Source organism: Bos mutus, chromosome 16, assembly GCF_027580195.1.
Source record: "Bos mutus isolate GX-2022 chromosome 16, NWIPB_WYAK_1.1, whole genome shotgun sequence".
Lineage (NCBI taxonomy): Eukaryota > Metazoa > Chordata > Mammalia > Artiodactyla > Bovidae > Bos > Bos mutus.
This window is the reverse complement of record NC_091632.1, coordinates 35567327-35582737: the sequence shown is the minus strand read 5'-3', so window position 1 is coordinate 35582737 and position 15411 is coordinate 35567327. Positions and strand designations below refer to the sequence as shown.

At 60.4% G+C, this 15411-nt stretch overlaps 1 protein-coding gene across 1 annotated transcript in view; it reads right to left on the bottom strand.

Annotated features, from left to right (window-relative positions):
• SKI (SKI proto-oncogene) overlaps positions 1-15411 on the bottom strand; it is a 53886-nt gene that overhangs the window by 9830 nt on the left and 28645 nt on the right. The gene's annotated exons all lie outside the window — the stretch shown is intronic.

Below are 15411 nucleotides of genomic sequence, written 5' to 3'. Positions count from 1 at the left end.
TGCTCTCAGAAAGGGTGGACTTTATGGCACGTGAATTACATCTCCATAAAGCTATTAAAACTACCTATGAGAAAAATGAAATGAACTGTTGGTTGAAAAGCCAAACCACTGAGGATCAACGGTTCCTGACTCACCGTCCTTCCAGCACAGGACGGAGCAGGACGCCTGAGGAGCCACTTGTGGCTGGCCCTGGAAGAGGTAATGGCCCCATGCCCACAGGATCACTCTGACCCACAGGGCCCAGAGGGCGTCAGAGGTCAGGGAAGGTCTTGGTGGGACTGGCATCCACTTGGCACCTGGCTGGGCAGCCAGGGCATGTCCAGGACAACAGCATGGACCTGGTCAGGGTTCTGAGGTGGGGGTGGTGGGCTGCACACAAACGCAGAGGCCAGGCACAAGGGGTGGCCCCTAATTCCTGAGGACCCCCAGATCCCCACCTCCTAAACCCTGTGGTGGGCAGTGGGCACCCCAGGAGCCATGCCCACCATGCAGGGGAAAGTCTCTCAAGAACTCATAACCTCAGGCCTACACAGACCCCTGGGAGGAACGGGGTGAGAGGCAGCACCACACAGACGCCCAGACTCTGCAAGAAAACGGCAGAAACACCCAAATAAACCCAGCCTGAGAGGAGTGGACACAGGGAAACCTCGTGTGAACCGGCCCCAGCTCTGGGCAGGCACGAGGGCCTACTATGCTGGACTCTCCTGCCCAGGGCGGCCAGGGGCCACTGGGGCAGGAGGTCAACCCTGCTCCAGCAGGTGGACGACCTCCCTCACTCAAGACCACAGCCAGCCCTGCCGTGCCCAGAATGCCCCCATCCGGGGTGGGCACAGCAGGGAACCACAGGCTCCTTCCTGCAGGGGTGCCCACCCCAAGGGAGGGCAGCTGCAGAGGACAGAGTGTGGCCCCTGGGCGGACACGGGGCTCTGAGCTACCACGTCCCACCCAGGCTTCAAGACCAAGTCCTGCCAACAGCACCCAGGTCTCCTGAGGGGAGCTCTCGGCCCGGCGCTCCGGACCACCATCTCTAAGTCCACCCCAGGGCTGCGTCGTGGACAGTCCAGGAGATTTTACAGTTCCAGAAACTGCCAAGCTATTTTTGTAAGTACCATTAATATTTTCCACGTGATCATTCATGTTTCATATTACGCTTAAATTAACCTATTTTCTGATTATTGTGGTACAGAGGAAGCAGATTAAATTTGCAAGACAACCCCAAACCCCAAAATGAAGTGAAAATAGCAATTTTACAAATTCACTTTGATTTTTTTAAATTTAAGTAGGTCATCTTTTCTGTTACTTCCACATCGTTGATGAGAATAAGTTAAGACTTTTCTAATCAAAGTCACTGCCCCTCCCCCACGAACCAAACCTCAGCAGCTCTCGGCTGGCAAGGGTGGGGGCAGGGGTGGGGCCTTCCCTCCTCAAGGAGCCCTGGACACCACTCAGAAGGAACCCTGGGCAGGTGCACGGTCTGGCAGCCCCCGAGACGGCCACCCAGCTGCGGCTGGCGCCCCTCCATGGAGACTGTAGGGGGGTGGGGGAAGGGCTCGGGGGTATGTGTCCTTGAACACCCTGGACGTCTGTCCTGACCACAAGAGGCCTCTGGTGCCCTAGTCTCCACACGCCACAGCCCTGCCACCAGCCCCGTACCCGGCCGCCCACACCCGCCGCCCCTGAGAATCAGAAAGTCAGGGAAAGTCCCGCCGGACCGGGCAGGGGGAATGGAACCTTTCTTTTCCTTCGCAGTCACTGGAAAGTAACCGTAAAAAGACTTTCAAAAAACCCCAAAGAACCAGAACCCAAGAACAATGAAGCTGTTTTGAAAATCCACGGTTCTTGTTTTGGGGCTTATTTTACTCCTACAACACTGTTCTTGGTTTTAAAGGGTGGTGAGCGCCCTGACTAGCCAGTGTGGAGTGGACGCAGGCTCTGGCCCCGGGAGAGGGAGGGGGACAAACAAGCCTGTCTACCCAGAACAAGAAAGGAAAAGCGACTGCCCTTCCTGGAGGGTGACTGAGCCCCAGCCTCACCAGAAGAGAACAGTTCACAGGGCAGGAGGGGGGCTGGACACACTGTGGTCCACGTGGGCAGCCCTGGCCCCACCAGGCCCTCAGGAGGCTCAACCACTCTCTTGACCCCCAACAGGCCTCTGACACAGGAACCAGGACGGATGCGTGGGTGCCGTCCCCTGATGAAGGCCAGGCGGCTGCTCTGCAGGGTCACTCCCCCGACACCTCCTGACCTGGGCCCGCCCCCCAGCCGCTCCTCTCACACCAGCATCTGCCACCAGGGGTGCCATGGCGCCTCACTGCACCCACGGCATCTCCCTTGAGGCTCGAGGGGGTGTGGTCCCCGCCCCGCTCTGCTTCCACTAGCTGGCCTCCTCCTCCTCAGAGCTGCAAGCTCTGCCCAGCGGTGGCGCTGGGCCACCCTCTGCTCCCTACACCTACAGAGCACCCCAACATGCTCCTGGACTCACAGGGGCACTGGCCGTCAGGACAAGGTCAGGGCACATGTAGGGGAGCATGTGTATACGTGTGTGTGGGCACCTAGGGCATACACGTAGCCTGCACATTCTCATGTGTAATCCATCAGCTGCCCCAGGTGAGAGCCTCAGAGAGAGCCCCAAGCAGGGGGCAGGTGGGAGTCAGCTGAGGGGATGGAGTCAGGAGGGGGACGGGCGAGGCTCAACAGGCCTTTCCCAGAGCAGAGCCCTAAACCCAGCAGGCTGGGGGCCGGTGTGTCTGGCTGGCCCCAAGACAGGGCCTGGGTGGAAGACAGCCCCCCGCAACTGGTCTTGTCAGTCAGACACTGACCCAGATGCTGACTGGGGGCAGGGGGGCACCGCTAAGCCACAGCGTCAATGAAAATGGGAGCCACACGCGATGAGAGGCCACTGGGACCCAGCAGCCCGCCTCCTTCCAGTAAGGGGTCTTCCTGCTCCTCCAAACGCCAGCCTCATGCCCACTGAGGCCCTCGGACTTGACCGGCTCCTGAGCCTTGGATGAGAGCAGAGCAGGAGGGGGCCTGCAGAGCACCTGGGGGCCCAGGGAGGACGAGGCTGAGGACTGCTCAGAATCCTGCCAGGGAGCACACACGATCAGAGCAAGCAACAAGGGTTGTGTCCCCAGAGGCGCCTCCACCATCTCACCCATGACCCATTCCTGCGGGAGGGGCCACCAGGGCGGCATGGGCAGAGTGGGCAGCACCAAGTCCCTCCCTGTGCGATGGAAGGAGGATTGGGAAGCTTGGCGTCGGGAGGAGGTGACATGGTGCAGGGGCCGGCTGGTTCTGTGGTGGAGGCTGGAGTAGCAAGAGCTCCATGCCTGGATCCCGGCCACCATCTGTGTCCTGGGGGCACTGACGTGACCTCCACTGGTCAAGCACGCCCTGACCTCTGAGCCAGCAGGTGTGACTCCCACGTTCAGTTTATTGTCACACAAGCACGACTCCAAGAAGGAGACCTGGTGCTGGGAGAGGGCACTCGATGGACCCTGAGCCCCCAGCTCAGTGCATCCTGAGAGGCCAGAGGGAAACAGATCTGCTGACCAGACCTGCTGATCGTGCAGGAGCTGGCAGGGGCCTCAAAGACACAGTGGGAGTGAGAGAGGGGGAGCCTTGCTCTCCAACGACCCCCTCACTCCAGCTAGCCAGGCTCCCTGTGTCCCAGGAGGCCCCATGTGGATGAGGTCCACCACCCCACACCCCAACCCACTGAGGGGAGCCCCTTGCTCAGGTCCCACTTTCCAGCACCTGAAGTCCATGGGGGCAGACCTGCCTACCTCACAGGGACCACAGAGCCTGCGCCACCCTCAGGCGGACAGCCCACTAACAATGTTCTCAGGGTCCGAACCGCCCATGTCAGGAGATTCCTGTTTCTCTCCACATCAGGATTTCTCCTGTCCAGGAAACACGCTCCCCGTCTTCAGAGTCTAAGCAAAAACACCCATATGTGGTGTCCACCCAAAGGCCGCACGAGGCCCATCTCCACACAGAACGGGGCTCTGCCTGGCTCTCTGGAGCCTGACGCCAGACTCCCATAGCGCCCCGGGGCAGGAGGCCGGTGGAGAAGGAAGCCCCAGGAGGCCCTCCCAAGAGCCTTTCTAACCTGAGGACGAGACACTGGGGCTGGATCCCAGGTCACACAACGGCCGACACCCGGCTGGCGTCAACTCTGAACAGATTCACGGCAGATGAAGTCCATCGGGAAGACAGTGCGGGCAAAGAGCGAGACAGCATGAGATCCCAAGGGGCTGGGCTTTCCTTCAGACAGAGGGGGCCACTCGCCCCCTACCCCGGCCGAGCAGGGCGTCCTGGCCTCTCACAACCACGTGGGGGGAAGGAGACCGGCCTGAAGGAAAGCCGGGCTCCCAGATTCTCATCGTCCAGCCCTCCGCTCCTCAGAGGGTGGCAGAAGGAGCTGTGGAGGCCCCCCGCCCGCAAAGCAAGGACAGAACTCGAGAGCCCGCTGCAGCTCCCCACACATCCCTCAGATGCACCCATCTGCACTGCACAGAACAAAGAGGAACAGTAGAACTTAGAGCGTTCTACTGCTCTAAGAACGGTAGAACTTAAAACATCTTATTTTTCTTTATTTGAAATGGTGTTAATTAGCAACAAAATCCCCCAAGACAAGTCTGTCAGAGATTTTAGCCCTTTTTTCTGCTTCCCGGACAAAAGCCGAGTTACACAGCAGGCCAGAATCCGCAAGACACATGGTCCCCTGGACCTGCCAAGTGCGTGACTGCAGAGGCTCAGCAACGGCTGCTCACGGTCCTCAGGGACCCGGGGTCAAGGGCTCCCCCAGCTGTGGAGCGCAGCCTTGCGAGGGAACTTGGAAACTGCTTTCTAACCAGTTAAGAAGAAAGATCCTCCAAAAGAAGAGTTTTAAAAGCCCATCTGTTAATGTACCCCAAGTGCATGCAGAGGGCTGGTGACGGTGAGGAGATGGAAATTCACAGTGGAGGTGGCTCAAGCCTGCAGAAACCCCAGGCGTCTGAACCACAGCAAGACACACCATGCAGGCCGGCCACCGCGGCCCAAACACAACACAGAGCCGAAGGGCTTTCTGTACTACCAGTTCAAACAACAAAACAAGTCCCTTCTTTTTACTGTTGGGGATGCTTTTGTCCAGCAAAGTACACAAACATGGGCCCTCAAATCCCCGGTCCACGCTGACCACTGACAGAGATGGAGTCGGAGGACCCATGTGGAGTACCCACCCCACTTTCGGCCGCAGTGGCCACAGCCCCTGGGTGGGTGTGGCCTGTCAGGCAGGTGCCCCCAGAGGAGGGCGGCGGTCTGCCCCCACCTATCCTCCTCTGGGCGCAGGCCTCCTGGGGGAAGGGAGGGGAACTCGACCCAGCAAGAGACACACAGCAAGGCGGGGGAGGTGCAGCTTGGCCCCTCACCCACACCTGCAAGCAGCACAGAGAAAAAGCAGGGTGACCCGGTGCTGAGGAGGCTGCGGAAGGGCAGGTGTGGGCGGTGGGGCCAGCGGGATTGAGTGGGCAGAAGGGAAGACACGCTGGACCTGGCGGTCACCCACAACAGGGCCAGACCCTGTGTGGCCTTTCCTGCCAGCGGGAGGGGTTCCAGAGGAGCTGCCCCCAACTCCACAGCAGCCTGAAGGGCCCCCAGAGGCAGGTCCTCCTTCTCTGGGCATCGCATGTGCAGAGAAAGCTGACAAGGCCCAGCCTGGATCTTGAGAGCGTCCTGGCCTCAGCGGCCAGCTCAAGGGACAGACAACTTTCTCGCCAGCTTTCCGGCCAGGAAGTGGCCAGGAGGCCCCGCCCACCCAGCCGGGTCTGTTTTGTTTCCTCGGTCCCCACCCCTCCCTCTCGCAGCGGCGGCAGCCCTGGTTGTTTTCTCTCCATAGAAACCGACACAACACTGAGCCCAGCACCCGAGCCAGCGTGGTGGACAGTGGCGCTGCCCGGCCTGGGAGCAGCTCAGAGCTGGCGCGGTGGCTGCCTCCGCTTTCGGGCTGAGGCACTGAGGCTGGCGAGGGGCTGGGGAAGTCACCACAGGTGTGTCCCTGGCACATTCCCAGAGTCCCAGCTGAAAGACAGCTCACGTGGAGACGGAGCTGAGAATCCACGGACCTGTGGTTGGCACCGACCAGCTCCCAGGAAGGCAGGGCCACCAGAGTGAGTCCCGAGGAAAGTGCAGGACACATCGCATGAAGCACACCGCATCACTCTCACACTTCGATGAGGGTCTCCGAGGGCACCTGACCCTTCCTGTCCAAGGTTCATCGCTGCCCAGGAGATAGGCTGGGGTGGGGAAGGGGCTGCATGGGCCATGCCGGGCCCAGGAGAGCCAGGACAAGTCAACAAGGTGAGTATGGGACAAGGCTGCAGAACACACACCTATCTTTCATCTGAGAAGTGGGGGACACAGGTTCTGCTGCCTCAGAACAGAGAGCACTGGGGTCACTACCCACACACGTCCATCCACAGCAGGAACCACGCCATCCACAGCTGACCCTCAGCTGCAGGACCCCTGCCACTGGTGAGCTGGTCAAAGGCCAGAAACCCCTGACACTCCCCCTTCCTGTGGATCATCCCAGCAAATGGAGGGGGACAGGGCCTGGCAGGTGCAGGAGGCCGGGGCCCAGGCACAAGGTTCTCCCAGCGCTGCCAGGCCAGCGGCCAGGTGACACAGCTGCACCAGGGGACCTGACCCCCACCCCACCCAGCAATGCCTCCTCACTGCCACACACCCTGCCGAGCCCCCTCCCCTCGCTGCATGAAGCCAAAGAACCCATGGGGAAGGAGGGGTGTGCCTGAAGCCTGGGTGGGGAGCAAGGACAGGGCCTTCTGGCGCCTTCTCCTGGGTTTGTGTGTAGGGGGAGGAGGGAGGACCTGCAGTCCTTTGCAGGCCCGATCTGGCCCTTAAGGGCGGAGGGCTGGAGCCACCTTTAGAGCTGGTGAGTTGCCCCTCACCTGGCTCCAGGCCTGGTCTGCTCACTGAGGCAGAGAGACGGGAGCCCATGGCCCACCCCCCAACCCAACCTGTCTCTGACCCTCACTGACCTGAGACCTGAGTTCACATTATCTAATTAGGAAGACTGGGGTCTCCTGAGTTTCCAACCGCCATACTGCGGCCTGTGTTCACTGCTGTCTTCAGGCGGGTTCATCTTCACCAAAGGTGCACCATGTGCTGTCAGGGAACACAGTCTCCTGTCTGCAGGCCAGGGCTGTTCTGGGGCTCAGACACACGTGGGCACAGCAGCCAGGCTCCCGCTGCCACATTGGGACACCAGCCCTGCCTCGGTGATGGTGATCTGGGGGCCTCCTGGAGAAGGGACATCCGCCCACACAGGAGCGGGCTCCACCCTGGCCGCTAATGTGTCTCTTCAACAGCAAGGCCATGGGAGCATCACCACTGAATCAACCTCCCCCGAAACAGGAAAAGGAGATACAGCTCCTAGGAGGATAGGAGGAGCCCACTATCCTCCGGCCTCAGCCCTCCTGGCAGGGCGTCCCATGTGTGCAGGGTGAGGGTGGCCTCAGCAAGGCGACAGGGAACGCAGGGAAGACAGCTCTCCGCACCTGCGCCCCTCTCCCAGCCTCTGCATTTGCAGCTGGAGCGGCCCTTGGAAGGAAGGAGGCATTTCCTGTGTCCCCCTCCAATCTCCATGCCAAGCCCCAAGGACAGGAGGCGCCAAGGATGGGAAGGGGCTTGGAAGTGGGGGATAGGAGGACTCGGCTCCAAGAAGGCTGACGAGGTGGGAGGGGCTCTGTGTTGGGGTCTTCCCACCTGGGGCATCCGCCAGGCCCACGGCACCCACTGACAGGAGGCCAGGACTAGAGGCAGTTGAATGGGGGTCCTGGTCCACAGCACCAGGGTTGTGGGAGACCCTCAGGAACACAGAGATGCCAGGGGGCCAGGAGGTGGGTGACTGTCCAGTCAGCAGGGCTCTGCCACCAGACCCAGCATCTTGGCCACCCCAGCTAGACTGCGAAGTTGCCCCGGGGCAGCTCTGTGCTGCTCATGGGGGCAGCCCAGGGCCTCTGGACACCAGGTCTGTGACAACTGCTCCAGGAACACCTGTGCTGCGTGAAGGGCCCAGAATGACTGGAGCCCTGGGGGACGGTTGGCCACTCCTCCCACGGGCTGTGATGACCAACACCCCCAACCCCTGCAGGCCAGGCAGGCTTGGATATCCAAGTCTAACTGTGTAGTCAAGGGCAGGACGAGATTCCTACCCAGCTCATGGAGAGAGGAGCCAAGCTGGGGCTGCAATGCCCCTGGGAGGTCCTAAGAACCTTGCTGGGCCACCCTGGGGTCCACACAGGACACCAGTCCCAGGGATCCATGGACACGTCCATCTGTCCCATGCAGCCAGGCTACAGCCGTCTCAAGCGCCTAGGTGTCCTGGGGACACAAGACTGTCTGAGCTTCCTGGTGGTCGAGGTTGATGGCTGTGAAAAACCCCAGGCCACAGCCCCGTCTCCAGGCTGGCCCTATGGCAGGCGCTGGAGCCAGAATGAGGCCGGATGGTCTCTTCCTTTGGCAGGAAGCCCAGCTGAGATCGGCTTAGATGATCAGGGTCCCCACCCAAGGCCGGGCTGATCTCTACAGCCATCCTGGGGATCATCAGGGCTTCCACCCACCGCCCAGGGCAGCAGGCAGAGAAAAGGCCAAAGCCCCGTAGGCCAGCATGGAACCGCCACTGTTCACCTGTCAAAAACCAAAACTTCACAGTGGCCACCTAAGGCCGTGTCTCCGTTGACCGTGAATGGCTCTGACTAGCACCCTATTTTTATTCAGCCTCAGAGCACCTCCGTCTCCCCCTAACCCGCCAGGATCCATGGAAAGGCCTCTGTCTTTAGAACAGGAAGGTCAGGCCCCTGCTCTGAGAAGGGCGGGGTGAAAGGAGAAGAACATGTGAGGACAGCGTGATTCTGCTTGGGAAGTGACCAGGTGGAGAGTGACCACGTGGGGACCTCACTGGGAATCATCTTCAAAGCAAGTTTAGGAATCTGCAGGTTGTGAGAATGGCTCCATAAAAGCCACTAGTCTGGCCCTGGGGCCCATCTTAGCTGCCACCCTGCAAGGCCTCCCGGCAAGGACAGAGAAGGCCAGACAGGGGCTAGCATGGCTGGACTTGCAGCCAGCACACCCTGCTCAGCTGAAAGGACTCCCCGCAAGGACCCAAGGCCAGAGGACTCCATCCTGCCCTGGGTGACAGCCTCTCCTGTGCATGGGTGGGAAGGGTGGCCGAACAGCCTCTTTGGGCCAAGAGGTGGCAAGCACGCATGCCATTGGTGAGGACAGGGGTTCCTGCCTCTGGGCTGCACTCGCCAGAGGGGTATGCACACTGTGTGTGCTCTGCACGCGCTGAGGGATTTCAGTTTGAAAGGTCTCAGTTTTTTAAGTGTGGAAGGTTTTAAAAAGCTCTTCGTTTTAAACAGAATTGTTTTCTCCATGGTCAGCCAGAAACCCTTCCCCCAGCGCAGGACTTGGTGGTCGTGGGTACCCACCTCCTCACCTCTGGGGGAGCCTAGCTGCATCCATGGCCCACGCCCATCCTTGCTGGGGGAGCAGTCAGAGGCCAAGCACACACGTGACGCCCACTGCAAATGCACGTGTGGACATGATGGCCCGAGAACCTCCCAAATCTCAGAACAAGAGAGAAACACCTCAAGGCTAGGGACCCTGAGGCTCCTGGGAGGCTCTCCACCTTTTCCATGGATAATCCACAGAGCTGACAAGAGCACCAGTCCTCCAAAAGACCAGACAAGGTCGCAGCATCCAGGGCTGGGACCAGGAGGACCTCGGGAGTGCAGGCCCTGCCGGCGGGCCCTTTCTACCAGGGAGCAGCAGAGCCAGGGTCCAACCTCCCCAAAGGCCCAGCCACCCACACCTCTCTTTTCACCTTGGGGCCTCGTCCTTTTGGAGTGAAATACTAGGCACCACGAATGCCACTCCTGAGAGTAGACAATGACCTGAGAGCACAGAGAAGGGGATCGGTGCCCCTGGGGTGTGCCCAGCCCACTGCCTCCTGGGGGACGAGTGCCAGGATGGACCACTCCCTCCAGCACGCTGGCAGTGTGGGCTGAAACTCAAAACCAGGCTGTGGGCACGGCGGGCGAAAGAGGATTGAGCCACAGCTAAGCTGAAGCCAGCTCCAAGCAACCACCCCCTGGCCCAAGGGCAAAGGCCGGAGAGCAAAGGAGCCCATCTCCAAGGCGTGCTCAGGACTCTCCCACAGAGCCAGGGCCCCTCAAGCCCTGCCACAGCTTCCAGCAAATGTTTAAGGACAGATGCAGTAGGGTGTGCAAGAAAGAACCAAAGACCTGGCAGGTGTGGGTCCCTGGGTGAGAGGAACCCTGAAAGACCAGAAAGCAAAGGGCAGTGAAGGTCGGACAGGACCATGCGCCATGTCCCCAAAACAGCCTAGAGGCCGCGGACGCCGCCCTGCAACGGTCAGAGAGTAATGAAGGATGGATGCGGAGAGGGGACAAGACTGAAACCCCTGTCGTTACCACATCCTCCTGGAACCAGCCCAGTGTGCTCACCTTGCCGTCCCTCACACCCTGGGTCCCAACTGGACTTCCACCTCTAGAAACATGGAGCATGTGGCCAGGATGTGGATGCGGACCCCCGCGTGGACGTGAAAGGTGCGAGAGCAGGGAGGGTGTGCAGGTTTCACTGCACAAATGCCAGGAAAGCCACAGGAGAGACCAGAACAGATGCGAGAGGGAGGCCTCCCCAAACACATGAGCCTTTCCAGCCTAGAACCACCTCCCTGCCCCCCAGTGACAGGGAGAATGAAGGACAGAGCTGGGGACTGGATAGGGCAGGAGGGGAGGGCCCCATCCACCCTGCCCTCCCAGGACCCTCAGTACCTCATCCCACGAAGGCCACCTACCGCGCCCATCTCCAAGGCCACTTGCCCTGATGCCCAGGCCTGGCGCACTCTCAGCCATGTAACCCAAGTCCCTCTCAGAGGAGAAGCCAGTGGGCACTCCCCAGACCTGAGACCCAGGCCCCTGCCACCTTGGCTGCGAGCAGACTGATGACTTGGTTCAGAAAGGAACCAGGGTCATCCTGGGAGCAGAACTCCTCACCGCTCCAGGGAGGTGAGGGTCCCACACTGCGAAGACACATGTGGACAGAAGCCAGAGAAGCAGGGAGTCCGGGCTTGGCACAACACGGAGCTACGTCAAGGGCGACACCAACAGGACACAGCGGCGGAGAGGCCACCACGCAGAAACACCAGGTCACCCACTCGCCCTGGTTTCTGGCACGTCCGAGAGGCCTTCCTCAAGCCGGGCCCTCACACCCTGCACGTCTGGACGAGCTCCTGGTGCGGCCTTCCCACTTGGCCTTCCCGCCTCATTCTACTTTAGCAGGTGGTGTCGTCCCGAGCCATCCTGGCTTCTCTTTGTTCTAAACGGAGACGTGTGTGTGTGTTTTCTCAGTTTTAACCCCATTTTGCAGCTACTGAAACGTTTTACTTAGGGAGCTACAATCCAGGCCTTTCAGCCCCTAAAAAGCTGTCTGTGCAGAGGGCGAGGGGTCGTGAGAACACACGACATGGCGTAAGAATCAGGGCAGTGACCTTTCGACCTGGCCTCTCCACAGGGCTGGGCTGCTAGAGAGCGCTGGGGGGTGGGGCACCTCTCCCCAGAAGGGCTGGCTAGCCCTGCACCTGCCCATGGGGGCCTGTGCCCCTGGGAAGACACAAGCCCAGGGGGCTGGCACACCCACGCCACAGCACCTTGTCCCCGGGACGCTGACTGTGTGGGGGACCAGGTCCCCTTTCCCAGAAGACACTTCTGTAAGCTGGGGAGGCCTTCTCCCGACATCGTCCTCTCAGGCCATCTGCACAAAGGTCATCAGCGCCTCCTGGCCCTTCAGCAATGGCCCGGACAGAAGGAGGGGCACCCCAGGGTCCCCCAAGACCCCATGGTCCAGGCAGCCAGCAGGAGGCTCGAGGACAAGGGCTGAATCTCAGCCCAGAGGTCGTGTGGGTACAGGGGACCAGGCGCTGGCGGGCCCAGAGGAACAAAGGTTCTCGTGGGCAGGACGCACTCGGCACAGAGGAGCATCTAGGTCGGAGCCGGCAGCCCCAGGCCCCTGTGCCGAGGGTCCCGTGGCTCCAAGTGCCCAGAGCAGCCCCTCATTCCCAGAGAACTGGGAGACAGAACACAGGATAGGGGCCTCCTAAAACCCCTACAGGGCATGGGTGTGTTCCACCCAGAGTCACAGGCGCAGCCAGAGGGCCTGACCACACAGGAAGGCACGTCTCTGGTGCCCAAGCTCCTGCCACCTACTCTGGACCTGGCTGGTCCTGGGGGGCGGGGAGGGGGGGGTGTTGTTGGACAGCAGGCGGGACACATCTGTGGATCCTGAAACTACTCCGCCCGCGAGGAGTCCAGGGCTCAGGAGAGCAGGAGTGGCGCTGCCCCACCCTCATCCCTAGAGCTGATGGCCTGAACTTTTCACCCTCAGCACAGACACCAGAGAGCAGGGCTCAGAGGTGTCTGCCCGCAGCGGGTGGGGAGAGGAGGGGCGACACCGCCATCCCTGCTCCAGAACCTCGGAGGGCCGTTTTACAACCGCCAGATGGCGGGGCCGCAGGCCTCCTCAGTCGCTGTGACTGCCTGACCTCAGCCAGGACCTGCGGCTACACCCCCACCCGGGAGAGGCCAGCGAAGGTCACCAGGGCTCCGTCCAGCCCTGGCCTCGGGGTGATGAGCCAGTGTCTCCCAGACCTGCTGTGTGAGAACCGAAAAGAAGCCAGCCCGCCAGCGGGAATGGGGCAGGAAGAGGTACAGGCCCTGCTGCTCAGAGCCTGCCCAACGGCACCTCCATGGCCAGGCCACCTCTCCTGGCATGGCCATGGGAGTGGACACGGAGGAACACCCAGGGCTCCGTGTGCAGACTGACCCCCACCCCCACCACGACACAGTGGCTCCCTCGGCCCAGTGCATATGGCATAACCACAGGCCAGGCCAGGAGAAAGCCAGGCACCATCGGCCCAGTGACCCCTTCTCCTGGGGGTTGAGGACAAGCAACACATCGTCATCCCAGAGACCAGATACCCCTGGAGCCTGGTCCTCTCCCGGGGACAAGGTTGGGAGCCCGAGCACTCACTGCTGCTCCTCCTCCAGCTCATCGTCTACCCCTGTGAGATCTGGCGTCATCCTAAACAGCCCTGTGGCCTGCGGAGGACTTGCAGGCAATGGCTCTTGGGGACCTGCTGTCCAGAAGGACATGCCGGACATCACAGCAGGTCCCAAATGGACCACACTTATCCAGAATCCCCAACAGCACAGCCACACTGAGGGCCCAGCATGAAGGGACCCCTGAGCCAGAACCGAGTGAGTCCCAAGTGGGTGAGTACAGCTTCCCAGGCCTCCCCTCCAGGTGTTCACCCACCACCGCTCGACCCTTCTGCTCTGCAGCCTCCATGAGCAAATTAAATTAGGTACGATGCCCCAGGACCAGGGGCAGGATCAGGGTCTAAAACTGGGCAGGGAACCTCACTCCCACCCCTGGTTCAGTTCAGTTCAGTTCCTCAGTCATGTCCGACTCTGCAACCCCATGGACTTCAGCACACCAGGCATCCCTGTCCATCACCAACTCCCATAGAGTTTACTCAAACTCATGTCCATCGAGTCAGTGATGCCATCCAACCATCTCATCCTCTGTCGTCCCCTTCTCTTCCCGCCCTCAATCTTTCCCAGCATCAGGGTCCTTTCAAATAAGTCAGTTCTTTGCATCAGGTGGCCAAAGTATTGGAGTTTCAGCTGCAACATCAGTCCTTCCAATGAATATTCAGGACTGATTTCTTTTAGGATGGACTGGTTGGATCTCCTTGCAGTCCAAGGGACTCTTCAAGAGTCTTCTCCAACACCACAGTTCAAAAGCATCAATTCTTCAGCACTCAAATTTTCTTTTCCACCCATAGAAACCATGTTAAATACGGCTCAGGATGACCCTCCAGTCACTCGGGGGCCTGCGGCAGCTACAGGAGGTGTGTGCAGGGCTGGGGTCTCAGTTGGCCCTGCCTCCTTCCCTCCTTCCTTGTCACCACCAGCATTCACAGCCTCCCATTCCACAACTGCCCTGTGGGTCAGCTCAGCACATTGGGCCCTGTGCCCTGGACACAACTTTCCAGGCAGTCATGTGCCCTACAGGGGCCTTCCTGACTCAGGAAGCAAAACGCCCCTGGCAACCAAGCTGTGGCAGCACCTCCCCCCACCTCCACCCCTCAGAGGCCCTCCACTCATCAGGTGCCCCAGGGCCTCAGCCTACCTTGACCCCAGCAGGGCTGAGGTCCTGCTGTGCAAAACACTGAGCTGGAGCCCTTGGCCAGAGCCAGGCACCAGAGGATAGGCTCCAGGGTGAGTGACACCTGCCAGGGGCTCGCCACCTGGCGCCCAGGCCACCACAGCACCCCAGACCCCTTGACCCCAGAGCTCAAGCTGCCTGGTGAAGCCTCTTCAATGAACCTCTGGGCAGACACAGGGTAGGGGGCACTGGACGCAGGAGGCCCATGACCCTCTCCCACTGTACCTGGATGCCTGGGGCCCACCGGGGGCACAGAGGTGCTGTCCCTCTCCAGGCGAGACCACAGCGCAGTGCTGACCTGCTGGCCTGAGCCCCTCCCCCACAGCGTCTCAGGAGAACACGGCTCCCCTGTGGCCTGGCTGGATCCCAAAACTACTGACCGTGCCCCTAGACCTAAAGGAAGCATTCTAGGGTGAGGACACGAGGGCACAGAGGCACTGTCCACAGCCCTGCTCCATCCAGATGATCACCAGCGCACACCTCCTCCTCTGAAAGGGACCACATCGCCTGGGAGTGTCTGAAATTCAGAACGTTCAACTCTGCCTCTGCTCAAGCTTAAGTGAGTGGCAGCTGGTAACCCCATTCCCCAATAGCCAGGGCCTCAACTATGAGTGCTGCCCCTTCTGGGGGGTGGGGTGGGGGCTGCCAGGGGGGCTTGCGGACACAAGCCCCTTCTGGCAGGAGCCATAAAAAACACACGGACATGAGCCCGTTTGCGCAGCCGCCAGGGGAGCGCGGGTCAGGAGCCCTGCCCCCCCTTCTCATAGGCACTACAGGAGCACGTGGACACGAGCCCCTTCTGGTAGGCGCCATGAGAACGCGTGGACACGAGCCCATTCGCACAGCCACCAGGGGAGCGCACAGACACCACCCCCTTCTCGTAGGCGCTACGGGAGCATGTGGACATGAGCCCATTCGCGCAGCCACCAGGGGAGTGTGTGGACACAAGTCTGTCACTAGGCTGGTTAAGCGCTGGCTCCACACAGCTGCTACTCTGAATAGTCAAAATTACGGCACTTTGTTCATAATCAATTCTGACTAAAATTGAAAAGGCAGTAATGAAGATGTTAACAAAAACGAATCTAATGTAGCCAA